This window comes from Euphorbia lathyris, chromosome 6, assembly GCF_963576675.1.
Source record: "Euphorbia lathyris chromosome 6, ddEupLath1.1, whole genome shotgun sequence".
Classification (NCBI taxonomy): domain Eukaryota; kingdom Viridiplantae; phylum Streptophyta; class Magnoliopsida; order Malpighiales; family Euphorbiaceae; genus Euphorbia; species Euphorbia lathyris.
The window spans coordinates 2,343,351-2,360,417 of record NC_088915.1 but is presented as its reverse complement, the minus strand read 5'-3'; positions in this window follow the sequence as shown (position 1 = coordinate 2,360,417).

The following is a 17,067-nucleotide window of genomic DNA, read 5'->3' as shown; positions in this document are numbered from 1 at the left end:
AGAGAGAGAATGTGTGGGGTTAAAATGGACCCCCACCACCCTTTTATAAGGGTAAAAAATGACATTTTTGTAATTAGAGAAAAATGTACAATGTGAAATAAAGGTAAAAAGTAAATAAATAATTACCGGATGCACAAATCTCCAAACTGCAGTCTGTTTCAGCCAGTGGTTATGCTAAACAATGATTGTTATCAAGGGAGGTGACTCCAGACGATAGTGAAAATTTACCAAACAGTGACGCCAGTCAAAATACAGACAACAGTCGACAGAAAAATATTTTTTGACTCAAAAGAGCTCCGAACGAAAGGGTAAGGTCTTTCCTATCAATGATTTCATTACACGAAATAGTAACTCCAGTCAAAATACAGACGATAGTAGGTCAAATTTCCAAATTGCTCAAGAGAGCACTCGCTTTAGGGTCAATTTAGAAACCTAAACAAGATATATACCAGCGGTCGATTTAGAGACTATGGTTGCTAGAACGAGCAATATACCTGCAGTCGATTTAGAGACTATGGTCGCTAAAAAGAGCTATATACCTGCGTTCAATTTAGAGACTAGGGTCGCTAGAAACAGCTATATACCTGCGGTCGATTTAGAGACTAGGGTCGCTAGAAACAGCTATATACCTGCGGTCGATTTAGAGACTAGGGTCGCTAGAAAGAGCTATATACCTGTGGTCGATTTAGAAATTAGGGTCGGTAGAAAGAGCTATATACATGCGGTCGATTTAGAGACTAGGGTCGTTAGAAATACCTATATACCTGCGGTCGATTTAGAGACTAGGGTCGCGAGAAGGAGCTATATACCTGCGGTCGGTGTAGAGACTAGGGTTTGATGGTCGGCTTAGAGACCTGGAAAAGAAATCGCGGAGAGAGATCAACGCTCGCGGCCGATGCAAGGACTGGGGACAAGTTGAAGGCCCACGACGTGGAGGTCAGGTATTTCTCCTCCCACTCTATATGTGTCTTTTAGTTTAATATGGTTCACATTGCATGTGTTGTATTTACGAAAATGGTTTTCGAAAAAGCACACACATCACTGTCAAAATAGGAAAGTAGGGGCAACTGTAGACACCGAGTCGGAGGACCTATGATGAAAACCTACGATAAAACAGCCAAAGCGGTTGATTCCATTAGTTCGAAAATTTAAATCAAGAAAAATCTTGGAGAGCCGGCACTTGTGAGTCCCACTAACAAATTCAATATCTCCCGGATGCCGTCGGGTATGTTCACCGTTTTATCGGTGGACGAGAAGGCCCCGGAAGTCGGATGTCGATCGACGAATAATGAATGGCGCTCCCGATAGGCGAGCGTCGTCTTTTGTGCGCCAGACACGGAGCTCGGCATGTCAAACGCTCGTCCGATAGACGTTTCACGCACGCCCGATGCTCGTTCGGCGATCGACCAACTCATTGTACGAACGTCCGATGCACGGTGGGCGTCGCCCAACAAGCATTGGGCGTACGTCCAACAGACGCTGGGCATCGCCCAACTCTTTAGGCGAACGCCCAACACACGTCGGGCGTCGTCGAACCAGCGTCGGGCGTCGTCCAACCAGCGTTGGGCGTCGCCCAACAATCGATGGGCAACGCCCAACGGCTGTTGGGTGTGCGCCCAACAGATGTTGGACGACGCCCAACGATGGTTGGGCGTGCGCTCAACCCATGTTAGGCGACACCCAACACTTGTTGGGCGTACGCCCAACATAGTTTGAGCGTCGCCCGACGAGGGGCGGGTGACGCTCAACGTATGTTGAGCGTCGCCCGATGAGCGTCGCCCGATGAGAGGCAGGCGACGCTCAACGTAGGTTGAGCGTACATGCCCGACGCCTATAAAAGGCACGGATCCCCATGCATTTGAGGAGGAGGAGCTCTTTTTGGGAAATATTTTTTCTAGAGAGAGAGTGGATTTTTTGGGAAAAATTTTATTTTTCTAAAAAAATTGAAATTTTATAAAAGTTAAATATTGGACAAAAAACACAAAAAAACAACAAAAACCATAACTCGTGGAATCAACCGACTTCGACTGTCAATACCGATTTTGAGGTATTATCTGAGGACTAGACTCGTTTAATTTATTTATTTCGTTTATTTATTTTATTTATAGTTTTGTTTATTTATTTATTTTATTTATAATTCTAGTATTTATTTTATTTTTCACCTTTATTTATTCTTTCGTATTTATTTAATTTCCGTCTCGTATTAAATAAACGTTTGTTCTTTTTTGAAATAAAAAACCTCGTTTTAAGTCCCGATACGAACCGTGACCCCGTTTAAGGGTAGTTCGGGACTAAAACGTTGTAGATATAGGATTTCAAAAGGTTTTTTTTAAAATTAACGTTTTAAAATAAAACATCGTTTTGGGAGACTCTATTATAGACTATGAACCGATTTGGGTAGTTCGGGGACTAAAATGAGAGAATAAAGTAGATCTAAAGTTTTTAATAAATCTGGAAAGTATGGGGACTGTTCTGATATTCTGCCTTTTCTGTCACTAAAAGCAGTTTAGTGACGGGTTTTCCGTCGTTAAAGCTGCTGGAACTTATAAAATGCGCTTTTATCCCCTTTTTCTTAACCTTTTGGCATTTATTCTTATATATATGTATATATGATTATGTAATATGTTTATTAAAATTATTTTTGGGGTATGTAACTAATAATTACTTATTATGTATTTACTTATTTTGTATATTTGGGGATCATTTTCATTAATTTGGTTTTGTAAGACTATATGTATATGTATATGTTTTCTTTAAATTCATTTAAACTATATTAATTATTACTTTGGGAGGTTATTTTCTATGAATCCATTATGTAAAAACAATTTTAAACTAAAGGTTATTTTCTTATTTATGAACCTTATTCATTATTTTTACATGTTTTTCAATTAAAATAAAAGTGTATTATATCTAGTATTATATTCATTACTATTTTTACCTATTAGGAACCATAGTGTATATATCTTCTCTTTACCTCGTTTTTAATCTATAGATATAATTACCATTTTTACTAAAAATGTATATATATATATGTATATATTCCTTCTTTTCCCTTTGACATCTATAGGTATATATTTCAAATGTATTTGGTTGGGTGAGTTTTGGACTAAAATGGTTAATTGTTATAACTATGTTTGTATTGTTTAAAGGGAAGTAAGGATTAAAGTGAGTGAAAATTGGAAAAACAAACCACCAAAAAGATTTTAATTTGATTATGTAAATTAAAGGTATTTGGAGACTTTCAAAATGTAAATAAGAGTTTTCAACATCTTCTTTTTGGTTCCAAATGGTTTTCTAAACGTCGCGTTTTGAAACCTTAATCCGTTCCAACAATGGATTAAGCGAGCCTTGTAATTAATCGTTTTTTTGTAAATAATAAAGTTTTGAATCGTTTTACGTTTAAACGGTTTTGTACAAAAATAAATGGACTTGTATGCTTAATCACGTTTTCGGTTGAATGTGCATTTTTCACGTTTTCAAACACTCGAGTCGTTCCAACGGCGGTTCAAGTGAAAAGCAAGTAAATCCACGGGGTTTTAAAACGTGCCTAAATCGTTCCAACGACAATTAAGGCATGAACCATGAAAATAAACACGTTTTGGGAAGAGATACTAGTTTAGATTTGATGTGTATAGCTTAGAAAGATATTCATATGTTGTAATTAATCAATTCTTCTACCTCCCTCCTTCTTTTACATACTCTAAATTCATGCAAATGGGTGATTCTGGCTTTCAATAATATATCTTAAAACAGTTTTCAAAACGAGAAAGAAAAGGTTTCAAATGAATTTTAAACTTAAAAAAATATGTGATTAGTCCATTAGCGCCTAACATGCTAAGTAGGAGGCCGGTGGTTCAGAATCGGGCGATGTCGGGATGCCTAGTAGCCTTTCTCTAGAAAGGATCTAACCTTCTCGGCTCGTACCTAATTTCCCGAACCCTCACCGGTCTCCCGCAAGGGATCGGTGTTCATTTCCCATTCGCGGGTGGCGACTCTTCCATACTCCGAGCTCTGGCCCTGCCGAGCAGCTTCATTCCGCGATTGGTTGCTTTCAGCGTCAATCACAGCATCTGTCGTCAACGGTGTCCACCCCCGGGTCTTCCGGGCGAGGCCGCGGCACCTACAGGTGTCTAAATTTTTTATTGTGTTATTAATATAATTACAAACAAAAAAAAAAATTCGAAAGTGCTTCAATTTATCATAAAACTTGTTTGGAATGTATAATATGACAATTAAATAATAGTCAAACTAGCCTTTTCAAATTTTTAATATAATAATGCTAAAATTGATCTTGTTCGGAAACGTTAGGGTTAAAGTTGAACTATTTCATGCGTTAAGGCTAAATTTGCACTTTTAAAACAAATGTTAGAGTCAAATTTCGTCATTATCTTTTTTTTAATTACATATAAAAATCTATTAACTTAAATAAAAATGCAATTGTTAAATTTTAAAATATATAAACAAAATGATTCCTCCACATAAACCCTAGCAGATAAAAGTTAATTACAATTATACCCTCCCAAATCTCATATATAAACAAAATGATTGATGAACAAAAACCCTATACCCCCAAATCTCATATATGTGGAGCAACTCTTCACCAACATTGCATCAAAAGTTTCTTTTATTCTCTATCTCAGTTGTATTTAGTTAGGAAAGATGAACGAGTTCTCTATCTCACCCATCAAATAAACAATAGCTTTCACTTATAAAAGAGTCGTTGCTTTGCCTGGGCTTTTCCAGGACTGTATGTATACTCTCTCTCATTAGTTGTATATATGTTAATTTGATGTGATTCAAAACTTTGCCTAATGTCTTTCACTGATTTTTAGTTTCTTTTTCTAATCTACTGAAAGCTCCTAATTTTAATATATGTGTATGGCTTTTCAATTTGAACTTTGAGCAGCACCATTAAGTTTATACATATAATGATTTGTGGAATTTGTTCTTTTGCCTTATAAAGTTTCCGAACCTACATATATTTTTAGAAGGATATGACTATTCAGTTATTTTTTTAAATCAAAACCAAAGAAGAAATCTGAATAGATCTACCTTGCAATGTTTAAGAAAATAAATAAAAATTCAAAAATATCTAGAATGATAGTGAAAAATCAGAATCCATTTAGAAAACACGATTTTAACTGAGTTTATATTGTGTAGGAAATATGACATTGAAGAAACATGAAGAAAATTCATGTCAAGATATGAGTGATTCAACAGATCTTCAGAAACAGGAAGAAAGAAAAAAATATATATTCTAGCACTGATTGCAGAATGTGGCCGGCGAAGAAGAAAACGATCCTTTCTTACAACAAATGATGAGAGGCTGCAATTAACTTGAGGTTTTGAATTAATAATTTATTTTTTTATTAACATGCCCCTCTTACAATTAAATTTGCATTATTTAAAAATTTATGTTTCAAAACAGTTTGTTTGATTGGTTGGTTCATTGTGTTATTACGTTGTATCATCAAATGCCCGTGTCAAATTTTATTTATTTTCAGAAGTTCATCTGTAGTCCTTGTTTCATATTGATATTTTGGTTTTGCTGATTTTTTTTTCTATTGCTCAAACTGTTCAAACTTGATGAAACCCATATTGCAGGAACATGCTTGTTTAACTAGATTATGATTAGTTCAATTAGTTTTGGCCTTATCTTCTTGACAAGATTATGGTTGTTTAACTTGTCATCAGTTTATGGTCATCTGTTCATACTACTCATTCATGCTATCTCAATTTGAGATTTATTGTATTTGGGTCAATTTATCAAAATTTGTCAACTTGAGGGTTTAGCTGTACAATTAAGTAATAGTGATATTTTAATTATTTGATAAGATGTTAGTCTATTTGTTTAACCACATTTTGATTTGGATTTCCTTTATTTTTTTGCTTATGGAATTTTTTTCTGAATCTGGAATTGCAGGTTTGATTTGTATTTGCAGATTCGTGAAAAAGAAGATATGTACTGCTGCAGCTTTTAAGAAAGAAGCCAATGTTTGTACAAAACCTGCTGGTAACTGTTCTTTCTCTTCAAATCCAAGGAATTTGAATTTGTTTTATTTTTCTATTTCATTGAGAAATCATATTTAATTGGATTTTTTCCTTTCTTCCTTTTGGTACAAAGAATTAATGATTTGATTAGTGCCTCGTATTGATGGCTTCTGGTTGAAGTTACTCTTAATTTTTTTTTTGGTTTAATAAGTCTGTTACCTCATACAAGGTCTAAAACTTAAATTGATTACTGAACTTTTAATATTGTTCTTGTTCAATTGCATTCAATATACTATATTTGTTTTTTGGAGGACATTTCAAATTGAACCCTAGCCGCCGCCGCACCTTGCGCTGGCCACCATGGCCGCTATGGCTCCTTTCCCTATGGATCCTCTAGATGCTTATTGTGACATTCGAGTTCTCTTCAATCCAAAGCTGCATTTTGACGCCCATCCGCCCAATCCTGTCTCAAAGCAGAACCAGTCCCATATCGAATCATACGCGTCTGTAGTGAGAAGCGGAGATGTCGGGGTCTTGAACTCGACGGCCACGATATCAGACATCGGAGGTATAAAAACTGTCCGAATTAACCAAACGGGTTACGATCGGAGGGTGGCGCTGTGTTCTACATCCTTGATTGGCCGCTTAATCTTGAGTAAAGGGAACGCTCCGTGGAAGGTTGCTGACCTTAAACAAAGTTTGTCCAAGCACTCGGGTATTGCAGGAGAATGGAGGTTAATATCGATTGGAAGGGGATTCTACCATGTGGTTCTTCATTCGCAGGAGATGAAACAACAAATCTTCTCTAAAGGAATCGTTAATGTCAAGTCGGGCACTTTCCGACTGCAACCATGGATTCCAGACTTCGACCCTTTCGCGGAGAAATCAACAAATGCACAGGTATATGTTAGATTATACTCGTTACCCTGGGAATATTGGGATCCGCAAATATTATCCGACATTTCTAAATGCTTAGGGGGGTTGATTCGGATTGATAAATCCACCTTACATGGGGACTTCAGGCACTTTGCACGAATGCTGTTAGATGTGGATCTCAACTCAGATTTACCAGTGAAGCTTGGTATTGAAAGGGATGGAAAACAAATATGGGTTGAGGTTGTTTATGAAAAGTTGCCTAGTTTCTGTAAGGTGTGCTCTAGTATAGGGCATATGGCTTATGATTGTCGGAAGAATAGGAGGCCGCAGGAAGGGTCTAAGCACCCTGAAACAGAAAAACGACCCTTGGGTGAGAAGAAGAAAACTGTGACTGCGGGATTGGAGATCCCAGTGCAACATATGAATAACCGGATACTCACGGAACTTCACACCGATGGAGATATGATAGGTAATGCAGTGATACAGGCTGCCCCAGTACAGCAGGTGAATACCATGGAACCTCAGACTGAGGGAGAGGTTATGATAAACAATGGAAATACAATGATACAAGGCATTCAGATGTCAGAAGAAGAAGACACTTTGAGCACAAATGAGAAGCAGTACATGGCTGACAGTCCGTAAATCTGGGATTCAAAGAATGAATGTGACAGTTTTGCTTGAGCCTCGTCGCCAGGAAATGATAACTTGCCTCAATCTGCTAGCTCTTGGGCGGACATGGTGGACGAGGAAGAGGAGGGAACGTGGGAAACCGTAACATCGAAGAAAGAAAGGAGAAACAACAGGAATGCGGACAATGCTAGCAACACCTCAACCCGAACTAATCGGGTCAAGAAAATCCCGATCCGATATACATGATAGTTCTGTATTGGAACTGTCGTGGTATCCTTAATCTGGATACGCAACACTACTTATCCAACTTGTGTCCTAAACATAAACCAGACATAATGTGTTTGGCAGAGCCGATGGTGGATTTCGATTCAATACAGGCTTCTTACTGGAGTAATTTAGGAATGAGTCTTATTTCCACTAATCAACGGTATCGTCCGTCTTTGTGGGTTTTTTTTCATTCCCATTCACTTGCAATTTTTTTTATCTGTAGTGTTCATGATCAATTTGTTTTACTTGAGAGGGCTGATGTGGATCATTCGAATTTTGTTTGTTTGGTCTATGGCAGTGTGTGGGCTAACAAGAGGCTGGCTTTGTATCAAAGGATTGAAGAGTTGCGTCTTCAGTTTGCTGGTCCATGGATCACCATTGGTGATTTCAATGCAATCAGTGGTTCGCACGAGAAAACCAGGTGTGTTCATGCTGCACAGCCGTGTCGTGAGTTTCGGGATTTTATTGAAAATAACAGTTTTATTGAAAGCCCAATGCAGGGTCTGTTTTACACTTGGTGTAATGGGAGATCGGGGGCCGCCCGGGTTGAGAGTAAATTGGATAGGGCCCTTATTTCTATGAATTTTGCCGATTTCTAGGACAGGTTCAGCAACACTATTCTGACCCGGCATCTATCTGATCATTGTCCGCTCGTATTCAATTGCACGCGGCAGCAACCTGTGGTTAGCAGATTCCGTTTTCAGTCTATGTGGTTGACTCATGCCGGCCTTCGAGATTTAATTTCTAATTTCTGGCATAAGGATCATGACCGCCACCCTCCAATGCAATACCTCTGCAACAAGCTCAAGCTCCTTAGACCTGTTCTGCGACTTTGGAATAGGACTGTGTTTGGAGACCTTAACGTTAACATCGAAGCAGCCGAGGCGACGCTGGCTGGTATTCATGAGGATATTTCAATTCAAGGTATGTCTACGGAACTGCATCGCAAAGAGCTTGACGCTCATTCTAATCTTGATAGGGCCCTTCACAGCAAGGAAATTTACTTCCGCGATAGAAACAGAGTCAGATGGCTAGCAGACGGAGATATAAACACATAGTTTTTTATCGTGTTGCTCAGATTCGTAAAGCTTCCGCTGGTATTCACACCTTACAGATTAACGGTCAGTTAACTACCGATCCGCAAGCAATAGCTACGCACATCAACGATTTCTATTCAACTTTGTTCGGTAATGACATGAATTCTCCAAGGGACTTGGCTCCGATTTTTGATGTTATACCTCGGTTAGTAACTGACTCTGAGAATCACTCTCTAACTGTTTGTCTAGATTTTGTTGAGGTTCAGAGAGCGGTTTTCTCTAAGCATAAGGATAGTGCCCCTGGTCCAGACGGATTCACTGGTGCATTCTTTCAGCATTTCTGGGATATTGTCGGTACTGATGTCTATGCAATGGTTTTCAGTTTTTTTGCTTCTGAGACTATCCTACCAGGTTTGAACTCAAGTTTGATGGCCCTCATCCCAAAGACTGACAATGCGATTACAATTGAGCAATATAGACCGATTGCAATGAGCAACTTCTGCTACAAGATTATATCAAAGATCCTGGCCGACCGTTTGGCTAGCATTGCTTCCCGCATTGTCTCAGATAACCAGTTCGGTTTCATTTCGGCCAGGAGTATTCACCACTATATTGCGATGGCTTCAGAAGGAACCAATATGCTCAAAAAACATTGTTTTGGAGGCAATATGGCCTTAAAAATTGACATTAGAAAGGCTTTCGACACTCTGGATTGGTCTTTCCTCCTAACGGTACTTGAAGCGTTTGGGTTCTCTCTTCAATTTCGGGATTGGATTCTCAACATTCTCTCTTCTGCAAGAATTTTGATTCTTTCAGGCTCTGGCATTAACGGTTTTGTCAAATGGTCTAGAGGTGTGCGATAAGGGGACCCCCTCTCTCCGATTTTATTCTGCATTGCTGAGGATTTTCTCAGTCGTTGGCTGCTCAATTTGGGCACCACTGGTAAGTTAGCGCCGATGAGTTACACTAGACAAACTAATTTCCCTATGCATCTCTTGTATGTCGATGATGTTCTTCTGTTCTGTCAGGCAAGTGTGGGTAATGTAGGTGCTATCCGGGAGGCTTTCAATCTTTACGGATATCTCTCTGGACAGATGGTGAACTGGGAAAAGTCTGATATTTTTTTGGGAAGTGCAGTGACTCACAGGCGTGGTCTACGTCTCTCTAATATGGTTGGAATGAAGCACGGTTACCTTCCTTTTCGATACCTAGGGGTGCCGCCTTTCTTTGGGATGCCGCGAAGTAGATACCTTGCTGGCATCAGGGATAAAATTCTGGCACAGTTCACTCATTAGAAGGGCAATAGCCTGTCAATGGCAGGGCGATTGATGTTAGTAATTCTGTGATAAACAGCAGCTTTATTCACTCTTTCATGATTTATAAATGGCCTGCTGCCCTGCTCAAGCATATGACCAAGTGTATTCAAAACTTTATATGGACGGGCTCTATTGACAAACAGAAATCTATTGTTGTGAATTGGAAGGATTGTTGTCATTCTCTCAGAGACAGCGGCCTTGGAATCAAGGATTTGGGCACCACGAACCTGGCGCTGCTTGGTAAGATGGCCTGAGGAATTATGCAGGATAATTCTGCTTGTTTTGTGCTTTTAAGGTCTAGGTTTATCAGTGCAGCTGGTATCCCTCGAACAGTTACTAATTCTGCTGTTTGGGGTTCAACTAGAAGCGTTTTTGGGGTATTGAGAGCACATAGCTTCTGGTGGATAGGGAAGCAGATGAATCCAAATTTTTGGAACGGGAATTGGATTCGACCAAATTTAGCAAATCAAGTCGGTCTGGACGCTAAGGCTCAAAGCAGGTGCAAGTCGTCTGTCGTGGATTTTCTAACTGACACTGGTTGGGAGGGACTTCATGACCTTCTGGATAGGGTTCATGACACTGGTTGGGAGGGACTTCATGACACTGGTTGGGAGGGACTTCATGACCTTCTGTATGGGAGGGACTTCATGACACTGGTTGGGAGGGACTTCATGACCTTCTGTATAAAGCGAAGCCAGGAACAGGAGGATGTCTGTATCTGGGAGCCCGCGGTTCATGATAAATTCACTGCTAAACTATTTTATGTTTGGTTGAGGCCTGCTCCTCCTCCTCGACCTTGGAGTCGATTTATTTGGCATCCATTCATCGCCCCTTCGCACTCTCTTGTCTGTTGGTGAGAGGCTCTTGGCTTTTACCAACTCATGATCGCCCGATTCGCCGTGGTATGGTATTGGTCTCCAAATGCGCTCTTTATGGGGTTGAATCTGAAACACCAGATCATTTGTTTGTCTCCTACAATTTCTCCAAGCAGATTTGGCAAGGGATCGGGGCTTTGTTTGGCAGGCGAATCTGCACAGATTCGAGTGTGTGTTTGCTGATTACAGAAGCTTCTAAACAGCGTTTCAGCAATGAGATTGCGGCTCTTTGGGCTTTAGCAGTGGTTAATGGCATCTGGATCATTTGGTCAACCCGAAATAAGGCAATCTTCGAGGGAGGTACGCCAAATTTGTTCTTCGCTCTTAGGCGCTTGTGGGGTTCCACTCGAGAGGGAGGCGCTCTTGACCATGGTGGGATGTGGAACTCGGAGGTTGAGCTTCATATACTGCAAGAGATGAATCTGCCTAGGTGTCCTCATAGGGCACCCCGTATCCTTCTGGTTTGTTGGCAGCCTCCGACAGAGGGGTGGGTAAAGGTCAATATGGACGCATCCGTTGTCGGATGCCCAAGGGCGGGTGGCTGCAGCGGGATATTCCGGACGCAGAACGGTATCTTCGAAGGAGCATTCGCCTATCCACTAGACAATGCATTTGCCAACAGCGCCGAGCTCTCGGCAGCAATATACGCAATTGATATGGCCTATAAAAAAGGATGGCATCCACTATGGGTGGAGAGTGATTCAACTTTCATTGTGCATCTACTTCGGCATCGCGCTAGTGATGTTCCTTGGTCAATCAGACAGTCCTGGTTAGTCTGCTTGGATCAATTGGCCTCCATGACAGTGACAGTTTCACACATTTATAGAGAGGGAAATTGTGTTGCGAATCTCCTTGCAAACTTTGGTCGTCAATCGCAGCAAACTTCGTGGTGGGACAGCATTCCGGACTTCTGCTCTACGGAGTTTTTATGTAATCTGACCGGGAGAACTATCTTCCGTTTTTCCTAGTTTTCTATCCTTTGTAACATTCTTTATTTTTTATTCTTTTTAATAAATTCGGCTTTGGGTTTTTGAGGGCTAGGGCGGGGGTGCCAACCTCGTTGGGATGTCCGTCAGAGTCTCTCTCCCCTCACGCCAGTCTTTAATCAAAAAATTGCATAAAATATACTCTTGGTTTTTAAGAGAAATTGTTTCAATATACTCTTGTTTTTCAACAGAATTTGTTGAAGGTAGAAAAAATGGAAGACACTTATCAAAGTAGTCACTGTTCTTAAAAAAAGCCAAATTCTTGCTTGTTTAAGAACTAAAATTCCGAATTTTAATGGTAATCTATTAGTTTAATTGGTTAAAGATCTAAGGTTATTTGATTAAATTGTTAATAATTTATTAGATAATAACTATATATGTGGTTGTGGTAGAATTAAATTAATTTAAGCTTTGGTTTCCCAGGTCAAACTTGATGAAATAAAGTAAATACTTTCAAACCAATTGCAGCCTATGAGAATTTCTACACTTTCTTCTCCTCCAGTAATATCATGGAGATAAATGAGATATTTCTATGGATTTAACAGAAAGTGCATCATCATCTATGTCCTCGTCATCATAGTCATCATGGTAATCATCAGAAGGAGTGCTAGAATCATCCCAAGAAAATTTTGCAGCAGAGCAGCTGGTATTGTATATTATTTGTTGACTGCGACCAGACTTGATTTCTCTTGATGATTTCAGTTAGCAGTTTCTCAAAAGCATGTTATCTGTTGTATGCTAGAAGGCATTTCCTAGTGGTTAGGTTGAGATTGGAAATGAATAAACTGTGTTTCAACTGGGTGCTTTTTGTTCTTTGGTGTTGTTACATTCGATTGATCTACAACATCTAAAGCATGTTTGCCTTTTGAGACCGCTACCTGCACCCATATGGTTGTGTTAGGGATGTTTGGCCAGCAGCCCCATTTGATAAATTAATGGGTTGGAGTACAACAGGAACCAAATTGCCTCTCTAGATCCCAAGAGAACTTTCAGTTACCACTAAAGGCACGTGTTTGCCTTTAGTTGGTACTAGATTAGTAGCTCGAGCTGCATGAACAGTTCCATTTCTGTCTCTGGACTCAGAATTATTGCCATGAACCAGAGCATAATTTACCTTTGAAGACTCTAGACTTTTGGGCACCATTACCTTCTTCATTTTTTCAGTTTCTTTAAAATGGCTAGGGATTAATGAATCTTGGGCATTTTGGAGTACGAACACATTTATAGAATTAGTATTTACAAGCAAGAAATGTTCACAAACCATTTCCAATAGTTTTATTAAAGAGAAAACACAAATTTTGTATTTACTGCCGCATTCATCTTCCATTTCTCCAATAACTGCAATTAGATTTTGACTTTGAAAAGAAGGGTTTCTTGAAAAATTGCAATTCAGAGAAATCTTCACCTCTTTATTGGAAGATGAAGCCATATCAAATTCTTTTGAAGTAGAAACCCTATTATATGTATTATCTATAAGTAAAGGTATAAATTCCTTATATTTGAAGCAGTCTGTTTTGTCATCAGAATTGTTTCCATTTGAAGAATTTTGTTAAGGTGAAGAACCTATATACACCATATCAAAATTAGATTTGGAGGAAGAATACGTAACTTCAATATGTAAGAATCAGAATTTCAGATTAAGATAATAAGTCAGAACACTAGTAGAAGGCTTATTTTGTTTTTTCATTGTCTTTGTTCATGGCTTTAAGCAACTTATTTACTTCTAGTATTTCTAAACTAACTTCCAAACATCCTAAAGCACTTTAAAATAATTCCTAAAATCTATCTCAACTGATTGCTCCATTTGTTAGTCTCTTAATGTAAACAAGTCAGTAGAAAAGGAAAAGCTAGATTGACTATTTATCCATGCACATTGTAATAAAATATTTAGGTAATGTTGTAATTTCAGAAAAAGTAACATGAGTAATTTCATAATACATATTATTTTAGAGCCCTACGATGCTAGTCTTTATATTCTAATTTTTTTATAAATTAGGATTTATGTAATTTTTGTCTGAACCAAGATAAACAAAATAAAGATGTAACTTTTGAGAAAACATTTAGCAACTATATTATTGTTAAAGTCAAATGCAAAAGATGTGGCTTGGCCATTTCAAAAATTGCAGTCTCAATATTTAAAAACTTGGAGACGTTGATTTGTGGCTATATATTTATTTCAGAAGGGAGCCATTTGGGGAACGATACCCCTATAAGTCTGTTATTTTTTTTTACTTTACTCTTATTGTTAAGACATATATTGTGAAATAAATTAAATTTTCGGGCCTCTCATTATCCTAATGCTATTGAAAAGCCGTGACTGAAAAAAAAAACCCTGATAATATGTGCTATTTTTTGCAATTTTGAATGATTTTAATTTATTAAATTATTATTTATATATGTGATTAATATTAATTTAGACAGAGTTTAATTATTATTTATAAACATAATTTTTAACATTGAAATCTTACTGTAAAAATTGATGAAAGAGGAAATGATAGGTCATACTTGTAAAGTTCACATCTCAATGTAATTTTCATTAGAGAAGCATCAAGCCTTTAAAGGAGAATACATATGATTAGTTATAACAGACTAATTTAAATTTCAAATAAATCTAGACTATTTCAAATATAGAATACACATGATATTTAGTTAATTATTTATTTACTAAAATCTCCACAAATTTGGTGCGCTAAGGCTTGACTTGGTAAACCCTTATCAGTCCCCCTCAAGTCTTTGGTAGTGGCTTAGTGAAAATGACGAGTTCTTATATTAAACACCGGATCTTTCATGTCACTTGGAGGACCCCAATTCACATTTGGACACATGTATTGTGATCCCAAATAATAATTAAAATAGTGGGGCCTCTTCCAATATACGTGGGTCCATGTTACACGTGTCAAAATATGTATGGAAGGTCCTCCATTTGACATAGAGAACCCAGGGCTTCTAATAATTTGCCGAAAATGACAACTATATGATCGATAGTGGAAATTTAAGAAACTTTTAATTCTGTGTGTGCAACCTTATCGGAAACAAAGTCCAAATCAATTTAGAGGTGTTTTGATCAATGATGAAAAATTGGGTTGGCGATAAGATAAATTGCTCCCAAGTTATCACACCACAAAACTAGTGATTGAGATGATTGAAAGCCAATTTGTGGAAGTAATGATTGAAGCCACAAAATTTTAGAAGCTGGGGTTGCTAAAATATCAACAATTAAGTCTTTCACCTCGGAGTAATCTGGATTTTTTTTGTCAAAATGACTAAAATGTTTATTTGGTTACTAATACATTTATAAACAACCTGGAAAAATACAGTAAGCTATTTCAATTTTTCGATAACCATGTTTAGAAGTTCTAATGTGGAAGTTAAATACTCAGTCAAGTTAAATGGTTAAGTTGATAAGTAAATTTAATTTTGGACTCAATTGATCATATTAGCCAACTTAAAACTAAAGTGATCCTTAATTCCCAAGAGAAATCTAAATTCTAACTTATATGGGTAAATTGCACCCATGTCCACTGAACTTTACCCATTTTCACATTATAGCCATTGAACTTCATTTCTTCCCGGTATGGCCATTGGACTTTACATTTTTTAACACCGGTGGCCACTTAACGTTTCAAAACGACTCATGACGGCTAAAAATAAAAAATCCAAAGCGTTAATGATATTCTAAGGAACTTTAATTCTTGAAAATTTTCGTTTTGAGGTCATTTGGGTGTTGTTTGGTTAGGAGAGAGAAAGTGAATTTTTAGAGAGAGAAAGCTCCAAAAAATGTGATTTTTGAAAATAAAAAATGTGGTTTCATGGTAAATGTCGTTCTGAACAACTTTAATTCTTGAATATTTTCATTTTGAGGTCGTTAACGATCATTAACGGTCATTTTAAGAAATTAGTTAAAATTGAGTGGCCATCGGTATTAAAGAGTGTAAAGTTCAGTGGCCATACAAGAAAGAAATGAAGTTCAATGGCCATAATGTGAAAATGGGTAAAGTTCAATGGCCATGGGTGTAATTTATCCTAACTTATATCTCCTTTCTCTCACTTAATTATCTTTTGATTTTTTTCATTAAAAAAAGAATTTTCTTTTCATAATAATTCTTCCCGAATGAAAATAAAAATGCTTAAAATAATAATTTTTAAGAGATTTATTATAAAAATAATAGGAGAAAAATACTATCCATAAGCTAGGCTATAATTTAGTATTTCATTACCTAATCTGTCAAATTACTCTTGAGTTAAAACATTGAATTGGAATTAGAAATCAGTCCTTAATTTCCTTGATTAACTCTTATTTTCCATATAGTGGTTTGGGTATAATTTGATGAAGGCTCCTTTCCTTCTTTATTCCCAACAGTAAGATTAAATAAATAAGTAAATAATAATTTTCTAATATAGAAAAATAAAAGAACCTCTATAAATTAACCTTACCTATTCTGTTTAGCTTCACATTCTTGTGAGTTAAGCTTGAGGTGAAAAACTCTCTTTCTCTTTGGCTTTTTCTCTCCTTTAAAAAAAAGATGTGCCAAATTCTAGCTACAATTGTGGTGGGATTCGTTGTGAATCACTCCCTTACAAACAAAGGTCTGACAAAAAAAATTTAGTAAAATAACTAAAAAATCTGAGAAACTTGAAGAAAAACTCACATCATTTGAATTCGAACAATGATGTCAAGGTAATAAAATCCAAATTTGATATTGAACACATCTGTGTAGCATATATAAATTTTTAACAGCATGGTGTATTTGGAAATATTGTAATATATGGTGTGGTCCCATATTTAATAATATGACGTAATACCATGATTAAAAATATATTTCAACAACAATCTTCCATGTGTCATTGGGTTACGAATTTCATAAGGCATATCCCATTTTAGTGAGAATATTCATTGTAATTAAGTTAATTGAGGGGTTAAATGCACCAATGGTTACTAAACATTAGGTGTTGTTTTCACTTAAGTGAAGTTTTGTATTAACAAAGTCACTGTTATATGCCATTTTCCTATATTTAGACTCACACACGATACATAACAATCATTTTTTTTCGTGTCTGATAGTTTGTTAAAATTCTATAATTAGAAAAG